This window comes from Chiloscyllium punctatum, unplaced genomic scaffold (genome assembly GCF_047496795.1).
Source record: "Chiloscyllium punctatum isolate Juve2018m unplaced genomic scaffold, sChiPun1.3 scaffold_84, whole genome shotgun sequence".
In the NCBI taxonomy this organism is placed as follows: Eukaryota; Metazoa; Chordata; class Chondrichthyes; order Orectolobiformes; family Hemiscylliidae; genus Chiloscyllium; species Chiloscyllium punctatum.
In genome coordinates, this window is record NW_027309818.1 from 817,501 (window position 1) to 827,592 (window position 10,092).

At 52.3% G+C, this 10,092-nt stretch overlaps 1 long non-coding RNA gene across 2 annotated transcripts in view; it reads right to left on the bottom strand.

Moving 5' to 3' along the window:
* The window catches only part of LOC140471425 (uncharacterized), a 69,602-nt gene extending 60,723 nt beyond the window's left edge, over positions 1 to 8,879 (bottom strand). For both annotated transcript variants that reach the window (XR_011957033.1, XR_011957032.1), the window contains exon 1: positions 8,726 to 8,879. This is a non-coding gene — a long non-coding RNA (uncharacterized lncRNA). The remainder of the gene's footprint in view (positions 1 to 8,725) is intronic.
* Between the last annotated feature and the right edge of the window lie 1,213 nt (positions 8,880 to 10,092).

The following is a 10,092-nucleotide window of genomic DNA, read 5'->3' on the forward strand; positions in this document are numbered from 1 at the left end:
ACACACACACCGCGAGGGAGGGACACACACACACACACAGAGACGGAGGGACTTGCGCGCACACACAGCGAGGGAGGGGCACACACACACACACACACACACACACACACACACAAAGCGAGTGAGGGGCACACACACAGACACACACACACAGCCAGCGAGGGAGGGACACACACACACACACACACACAGCGAGGGCGGGACACACACGCACGCACACACAGCGAGGGACGGACATGCGCACACACACACACAGAAACACACACACACACAGTGAGGGAGGGACACACACAGCGAGGGCGGGGCACACACACACACACACGGCGAGGGAGAGACATGCTGACACACGGCGTGGGAGGGACACACATGCTCACACAGAGCAAGGGAGGGACACACGCACACACAGCGAGGGAGGGACACGCTCACACATGGCGAGGGAGGGACACACACACACAGCGAGGGAGGGGCACACACACACAGCGAGGGAGGGGCACACACACACAGCGAGGGAGCGGCGCACACACACACACACTCACAGTGAGGGAGGGACACGCACGCACACACACACACACACACACACACACACACACACACACACACACACAGCGAGGGAGGGACACACACACACCGCAAGGGAGGGACATACAAACACACACAGAGACGGAGGGACACGCGCGCACACACAGCGAGCGAGGGACACACACACACACACACACACACACACACACACACACACGCACACAGAGCGAGGGAGGGACATACACACACACACAGCGAGGGAGGGACATACACACAGCGAGGGAGGCACACGTGCACAAACAGCGAGGGAGGGACACACAGCAAAGGGGGGACACACAAACACACAGAGAGGGAGGAACACACGCGCACACACGGCGAGGGAGGGACATGCACACACGTACACAAAGAGGGAAGAAGACGCTCACACACGGCGAGGGAGGGACACACACACACACACACACACACACACAGCGAGGGATGGACACGCACACACACACAGCAAGGGAGGGACACGCACACACACACACACAGAGCGAGGGAGGGACACACACACACATAGCAAGGGAGGGGCACATACACACGCACAGCAATGGAGGGACGCGCTCACACACGGCGAGGGAGGGACGCGCTCACACACGGCGAGGGAGGGACGCACTCACACACACAGCGAGGGAGGGGCACACACACACACAGCGAGGGAGGGACACACACGATCACACACGGCGAGGGAGGGACACACACGCTCACACACGGCGAGGCAGGGGCACACACGCTTACACACGGCGAGGGAGGGGCACACACGCTCACACACGGCGAGGGAGGGGCACACACGCTCACACACGGCGAGAGAGGGACACACTCACACACACACAGAGCGAGTGAGGGGCATACACACACAGCGAGGGAGGGGCACACACACACACAGCGAGGGAGGGGCACACACACACACACACAGCGAGGGAGGGACACACACACAGAGAGAGGGAGAGGCGCACACACACACACACACACACAGCGAGGGAGGGACACGCTCACACACAGCGAGGGAGGGACACACGCTCACAGCGAGGGAGGGACACACGCACAGCGAGGGAGGGACACACACGCACAGTGAGGGAGGGACACACACGCACAGTGAGAGAGGGGCACACACGCACAGCGAGGGAGGGGCACACACGCACAGCGAGGGAGGGGCACACACGCACAGCGAGGGAGGGACACACACGCACAGTGAGAGAGGGGCACACACGCACAGCGAGGGAGGGGCACACACGCACAGCGAGGGAGGGGCACACACGCACAGCGAGGGAGGGGCACACACGCACAGCGAGGGAGGGGCACACACGCACAGCGAAGGAGGGACACACACGCACAGCGAGGGAGGGACACACACGCACACAGCGAGGGAGGGACACACACACACAAGCAAAGTGAGGGAGGGACACAAACACACACACACACACACAGACCGAGGGAGGGACACACACACACAGATCGAGGGCGGGGCACACACACACAGCGAGGGAGGAACACGTGCACAAACAGCGAGGGAGGGTCACACAGCAAAGCGGGGACACACAAACACACAGAGAGGGATGAACACGCGCGCACACACAGTGAGGGGGGACACACACACAGCGAGGGAGGGACATGCAGACACGCTCACACATGGCGAGGGAGGGACACACACACACACAGCGAGGGAGGGGCACACACACAGCGAGGGAGGGACACGCACACACACAGCGAGGGAGGGACACGCACACACACAGCGAGGGAGGGACACGCTCACACACAGCGAGGGAGGGACATGCAGACACGCTCACACACGGCGAGGGAGGGACACACACACACATGGCGAGGGAGGGACACACACACACACGGCGAGGGAGGGGCACACACACAGCGAGGGAGGGACACACACACAGCGAGGGAGGGACACACACACTCACACAGAGCGAGGGAGGGGCACACACACACAGCGAGGGAGGGGCACACACACACACAGTGAGGGAGGGACACACATACACACACAGAGCGAGGGAGGGGCACACACACACAGCGAGGGAGGGGCACACACACACACACAGTGAGGGAGGGACACACACACACACACACAGTGAGGGAGGGACACACACACACACACACAGCGAGGGAGGGATACGCACACACACGGCGAGGGAGTGACACGCTCAAACACGGCGAGGGAGGGACACACACACACACGGCGAGGGAGGGGCGCACACAAACACACAGCGAGGGAGTGACACACACACACACAGCGAGGGAGGGACACACACACACACAGCGAGGGAGGGACACACACACAGCGAGGGAGGGACACACACACACACAGCGAGGGAGGGACACACACACACACAGCGAGGGAGGGACACACACACACACAGCGAGGGAGGGACACACACACACAGCGAGGGAGGGACACACACACACAGCGAGGGAGGGACACACACACACAGCGAGGGAGGGACACACACACACAGCGAGGGAGGGACACACACACACAGCGAGGGAGGAACACGTGCACAAACAGCGAGGGAGGGTCACACAGCAAAGCGGGGACACACAAACACACAGAGAGGGAGGAACATGCGTGCACACACAGTGAGGGGGGACACACACACAGCGAGCGAGGGACATGCAGACACACACAGAGACGGAGGGACACGCGCGCACACACAGCGAGGGAGGGGCACGCACACACAGCCAGCGAGGGAGGGACACACACACTGCGAGGGAGGGGGACACACACAAACACACACACACACACACACACAGAGCGAGCGAGGGAGGGACACACACACACAGCGAGGGAGGGACACACACACTCTCACACAGAACGAGGGACGGACACGCACGCGCACACACACACACACACACACACACACACACACACACACACAGAGTGAGGGAGGGAAACACACAGCGAGGGAGGGGCACACACACACACAGCGAGGGAGGGACACACACACACAGAGCCAGGGAGACACACACACACACACATACAGCGAGGTTGAGACATGTGCTCAGAAAGCGAGAGGGGACACACACACACACAGCGAGGGGACACACACACACAAAGTGAGGGAGGGAGACACGCAGACATATGCACACACAAACACACACACAGCGAGGGAGGGACATGCTCACACACAGCGAGGGAAGGGGACACACACGCATACACACACACACACACACACAAACACAGAACATTGGAGGGACACGTGCACACACAGTGATGTGTCTCCTCGAACGTGTAATCGTCCAGCTCTCACTCCAGTCTGCTCCCTCACAGGGTCACCATCTCTGTGACTCCCAGGTACAACTAGGCCTCGAACCCCAGTGCGGATTTATATTCTCCCAGGTGTGAGTCAGCCTCAAGCTCCTGCTCCAAGTTGCTCCCTCACACGGTCCCTCCCTCTGTGACTCGGTGCTGATTTCGAGCCTCCTTTTTATCCAAATCCAAGTCCCAGTCGGCCTTGACCCTCGCTGCTGATTTATATTCTCCCGCTTTGTGCTGCTCTCGCTCAGGTTCTCTCCCTTTGTGACTCCCAGGTAATGGTAGGCCTCAAGCCTCAGCTGAGATTTACAACATCCCATTCCGCACTGCTCTCTTACAGGATCGCCGTTGTACCTGGAAGACAGTGGGGAAGAGGAGGATTAGACAGAGCAGAGGGTGTTACAGTGATCGGGGGAGCTGTAGGGGATGGAACAGGTTCTCTGGGGAGCTAGGCAGACCTGCAGTAACTAAAGAATGGTACTGGAAGATACAGAGAGAGTTGGAGACACTGAAGAAGGCAAAGGAAATAGAGAGATTGTGGATTGTTCATGACGGAGCTTTGTAGAGTCGAAAGGCCTTCAAAGTTTGTGAGAAGATTTGTAGCTCGGGTGCTCGTTGTTGTGGTTCTGTTCGCCGAGTTGGGAATTTGTGTTGCAGACGTTTCATCCCCTGTCTAGGTGACATCCTCAGTGCTTGGGAGCCTCCTGTGAAGCGCTTCTGTGACCTTTCCTCCAGCAATTATAGTGATTTGCATCTGCCTCTTCCAGTTGTCAGTTCCAGCTGTCCGCTGCAGTGGTCAGTATTTTGGGTCCAGGTCGATGTGCTTATTGATTGAAACTGTGGATGAGTGCCATGCCTCTAGGAATTCCCTGGCTGTTCTCTGTTTGGCTTGTCCTATAATAGTAGTGCTGTCCCAGACAAATTCATGTTGCTTGGCATCTGTGTGTGTGGCTACTAAGGATAGCTGGTCGTGTCGTTTCGTGGCCAGTTGGTGTTCATGGATGCGGATCGTTCGGTGTCTTCCTGTTTGTCCTATGTCGTGTTTTGTGCAGTCCTTGCATGGGATTTTGTACACTACATTGGTTTTGCTCATGGTGGGTATCGGTCCTTTGTCCTGGTGAGCTGTTGTCTGAAATTGGCTGTTGGTTTGTGTGCTGTTATGAGTCCTAGTGGTCGCAGTAGTCTGGATGTCAGTTCAGAAATGTTCTTGATGTATGGTAGTGTGGCTAGTCCTTTGGGTCGTGGCATGTCTTCATTCCATTGTCTTTCCCTGAGGCATCTGTGGATGAAATTGCGTGGAGTTTGACCCCACCCCGCAGCTCACCAACAGGATAAACAACACACTGAGAAACCGACAAAAGAAAACGGACACATAACCAGGTTTGACCGACAGAGAATGAAAACTGAAAGCAACAACACCCCCAGATTCTCAGGACTACCTAAACTGCACAAACCAGACATCCCACTCAGACCCACAGTATCACTACCAGGGACACCATCACACAAACTGGCCAAAGAACTACAGCAGAAACTGAAACACCTGATCAGCGGATCCAGACACTCTGTACAATCAACACAGGAATTCTTGGACATCATCAGAAATATACACATAGACAAGGAAGAAACGATGGTCTCATTCGATGTAACAGCACTGTTCACCTCTATCGACAAAACCCTAGCCAGAGAAACAATAGCCAACCTGCTGGACATACAGAACAGACAACAAAACGGGGAACCTATCAACAAAGACGGCATACTCAAACCACTGGACCTGTGTGCCTCACAACACACTTCACATTCAACAACCAAATATATGAACAAATCAACGGCACACCCATGGGCTCAACCATCTCTGGACTCATAGCAGAAGTGGTAATGCAAAGGTTAGAACAGTCTTACGGCAAATTCAACCCAAAATCTGGGTCAGATATGTGGATGACACCTTTGTAATCATTAAAAATACAGAAATAGAGAACACACACCGGATCATCAACGCCACACTCACAGGAATCCGATTCACTAGAGAGGAAGAAAAGGACAACCAACTCCCATTCCTAGACGTGACGGTACAGAGAACACCGAACAGAGAATTCACCACAAAGGTATACAGGAAAGTCACACACAGAGACCAAGTCCTGAACTACGAAAGAAACCACCCCAACACAAACAAAAGAAGTTGCATCAAGACACTGTTCAAAAGGGCCACAACACACTGCAGTCCACCAGAACTGCAAAAAGAGGAAGAAGAACACCTCTACAATGTATTCGCCAAAAACGGATACCCCCGCAATTTCATTAGGGATTGTCTGTATGGATTTGCTAGATGACAGTCATCTGATATTGATAAGGGCAGTGCAGATGATGTGGTTTATATGGAGTTCATTAAGGTCTTTGACAAGGTCCCACACGGAAGGCTGTTCCAAAAGGGAAGATCCCATTGGATTTAAGGTAAGTTGGTAAATTGGTTCCACAATTGGTGGAGGGTTGGTTTTGTGATTGAAAGCCTTTGCCCAGCGGGTGTACCACAGGGATCTGTGCAGGAGCCATTGTTGTTCATTATGAACATTATTCACTCGGATGTGAAAGTAGAAGGAATCATTAGTAGGTTTGCAGATAACATGAAAGGTGAGGATATTGTCCACAGTGAGGGGGATGGACTCAGGCTGCAGTCTGATATCGATCAGATGATAAACTGAGCAGAGTAATGGCAGATGGAGTTTACTTCTGATCACTGTGAGGTCATGCACTGTGGGAAGTCTAATCTGTGAATGATATACATCATGAATGGTAGGTCCTCCTGGAGAACTGAGGGACACAGGGACCTTGGTGGGCAAGTCCCTGGATGTCTGAAGGTGTCAGCACAGGTAGACAGGGTGGGGAATACACCTGAACTGGGAGCAGGAGGGGGACCCACATCCTGGTGGGGAACGTTACTGGAGCTGCTTGAGAGGATTTAAACTCGTCTGGCAGGGCTGTGTGACCCCAAAGAGTCGTACGGCCAGAAGGAAAGTTGAGGCTGGTACAAATGTTCAAGAGAGCAATATAAGTAGACAAGGCAGGCAAGAACATAGCAGACAATTATGGAAAATTGGTGGATTAAACTGCAGTTATTTCAATGCAAAGGGCCAGACAGATAAGGCAGATGAACCCAGAGCATGGATGGGAACATGGGATTGGGATCCCATAGATATTACAGAAACACAGCTGAGGGAGCAACAGGAGCAGCAGCTCAATGTTCTGGAGACAGATACTTCAGGAAGGATAGAACAGGAGACAAAACAGGAGGAGAGCTGGTGGGTTTGATACCTAGAGGGAGTATTCATGTAGGATCGCCCAGTTAAACGATATTAATGGAACTGAGAAATAAAAATTGGTCATTAGTTTTCTACGGTCGGACTACAGCGATAGGCAATGGGAGATGGAGGAGCAAATATGTCAGGAGATTTCAGATATCTCTTAGAATAATAGGGTTGTAATGATAGGGGATCTTTACCGTTCCAAACCTGGACTGGGATTGCTACTAAGTTAAGCATTTGGATGGAAGGAATTTGTTAAGTGTGTTCCGAAAACTCCCAGTCATTATGTAAATGGCCCAACTGGAGAATGGGGCTAAACCTGGCCTCCCCTTGGGAAACAAGGTCAGGAACGGGACTGAGGTGTTAGTGGGGGGGCTCATTGGAAAGTTACCACAATTAGTTTGAAAATAGCGATGGAAAAGGACAGGCCTGGTCCACAAGTTAAAGTTATTCAATGCCCGAAACGTCGATTTCGCTGCTCGGAGGATGCTGCCTGAACTGCTGTCCTCTTCCAGCACCACCAATCCAGTATTTGGTTTTCAGCATCTGCAGTCATTGCTTTTACCAGAATGGGAAATTAGACTAATGCTTTGAGGGTTACACATATAGAATGGCACTGAGCCCACAGAGATCTAGAAAATCCAGTCTCCATTCCTGACCTGTGCTGCCTCATCTCTCTGGAGTGGAGAATTCTGTTGGCTCAGGATGTGGAGTAGCTTCAAAAGTGAGAGACGCTGACAGAGGCAGCAATTAGACCCACACAGTGAGGGATACCACATGGAGAGATACTGAGTCACATCACCAGAGTGCCGGGTCAAACAATTGTGTAGAAAGAAAGGGTTTTGATTCATGTTGCTCTGGGATATACAAACTGTGAGCAGGCGAAATGATAGCCTAGTGGCATTATTGTGTGACAATTTATCCAGAAACTCAGCAAGTGTTCTCTGGACACAGGTTCAAATCCCACCATTGCAATTGATAGGATGTGAAGTAAATGCTTCAAGAACGATGTAATTAAAAACCTCTAAGTGGGTATTAAACAATTGCTGATGTTAAGAAAAAGTCATCGGGTGCATTCCTGTCTTTAGTGAAGTATTTTAAGGTGGGACTGGGATATCACAGGTATTACAGAAACACAGCTAGTTTTGCCCGAAACGTCGATTTCGAAGCTACTTGGATGCTGCCTGAACTGCTGTGCTCTTCCAGCATCAGTAATCCAGAATCTGGTTTCCAGCATCTGCAGTCATTGATTTTACCTCGAGGGACAGGACAGGCAGCTCAATGTTCCAGGGGACAGATGCTGCAGGAAGGACAGAAGGGGAGCTGAGAGAGGAGGAGAGCTGCTGGTTCTGATGGGGTGAAACATCCCAGCAGGACTGAGAGAGGATATTCCTGCAGGATCGCCCAGTGAAGCTGTGTTCGTGGAATTAATCAATAACAATGGGTCTTCCCTTTCCTCTGATTGTTCTACAGACCCCGGGAGCCCCGCCCTCCTGCACCTTGACCTTCTCAAGATGGCGGCCCTTAGACCCGCGCTCCCTCTTCCCTCAAACAAATGGCGGCCGTGACTCTGGGCCGCTTCCCTGATCAGAGACCGCCGCCTCCTTACCCGGGCTTTGAGGATTATTTTCGAGTTATTTTTAACCGGTATCCAGGACTTGTGAAATCTCTCCACTCCTTTCTCCCAGCTTGGCTCACTCACACTGGCTCTGAGCGCCGCTCTCTGAAGCCGATCGCAACGGCTGCCGGAGAAATCAGCTCCATGTCTCTCTCTCTGCGCCCTGACCAATGTGATACTGCGCATGCTCCACATAGAAACCAAACTGCGCGTGCGTCTGAGGATATCAGTGAGTTCATAGAGAATATTCGTATCTGCACAGACTGATGGGTAAAATATTAGTCATTAACAATTGCTTTGTCGAGTTATAGTCATAGAGATTTCTAACATGCAAATTGTCTGATCCAAATCAACCATACCGGCCAGCTATGTAAATTACCAATCGTACTGGGTGTTTGAAAATAAGTTTCTTACTCGAGTCTTGTAAATAGATCGGAAATATGTACGTTATCAGATTTACATTTCAACTACAGTATTTTTAAAAATCTCACATTGATTTTTGAGAGACGTTTAATGCTCCACTATGTCGTGAGAATGATCAATCCTGCAAAATAGTTTGCTCTCTGACCAATCTTGAAGCGTTCACTCCCGAGAATGCTTTGGCCCCTTTCCTCATTCACTCTGGTTAAAGGACCGGCCGCTACTCAGTCCTTCTGTTCCGCCCCTTCCTCTCAATTGCAGAGTTAATTCGGGCGTGACTTAGCAGGCAAGGGACAAAGGAAGTTCTAGTAGACGTTTTGTGTCGCGGTGAAAATATCCCGAATCTTGGACCGAGAGGCCTGGGTTCAATTCACAGCTTGTGCAGATATGTGTAATAACAACTTTAGCAGGTTCATTAGGAAAACCAAGGGAAGTCAGGAACAGAGTGAAAACAAGAGAAAATGCATGTATTGTGGTGGGGCTCTCAATGCTCCGATGATTTGACTCTTTACCAAGCGTTTCAGGGTCCCAGTACAGACTGTTGTACTGCTCTTGTACCACGATTGTAGGGCAAAGTGGTGGGATATAGAGGTGCTTTTCTGGAAGGCGCTCGGTTTTTGTGGTGAAAACAGTTGAGAAGGAGTCGGGTTTTGTCTGGAGCTCCCTGTCCCCCTCCTGTTGCAGCCTCTTATTATTGCCCTGACTCTACCTCGTACATGGAGAAAGTGAGGATTGCAGATGCTGGAGATCAGAGCTGAAAAATGTGTTGCTGGAAAAGCGCAGCGGGTCAGGCAGCATTCTCTACCTCGTACATGTTTGGTAGAGATCAGTGACACTTCGTAAGCCCACAATACAAGATCCATTACTTTGTTTATGACAGTAAAACTCTCTTGTAGCACAACAGTCAGAGAACAATACAGCAGAACAGGCCCTTCAAT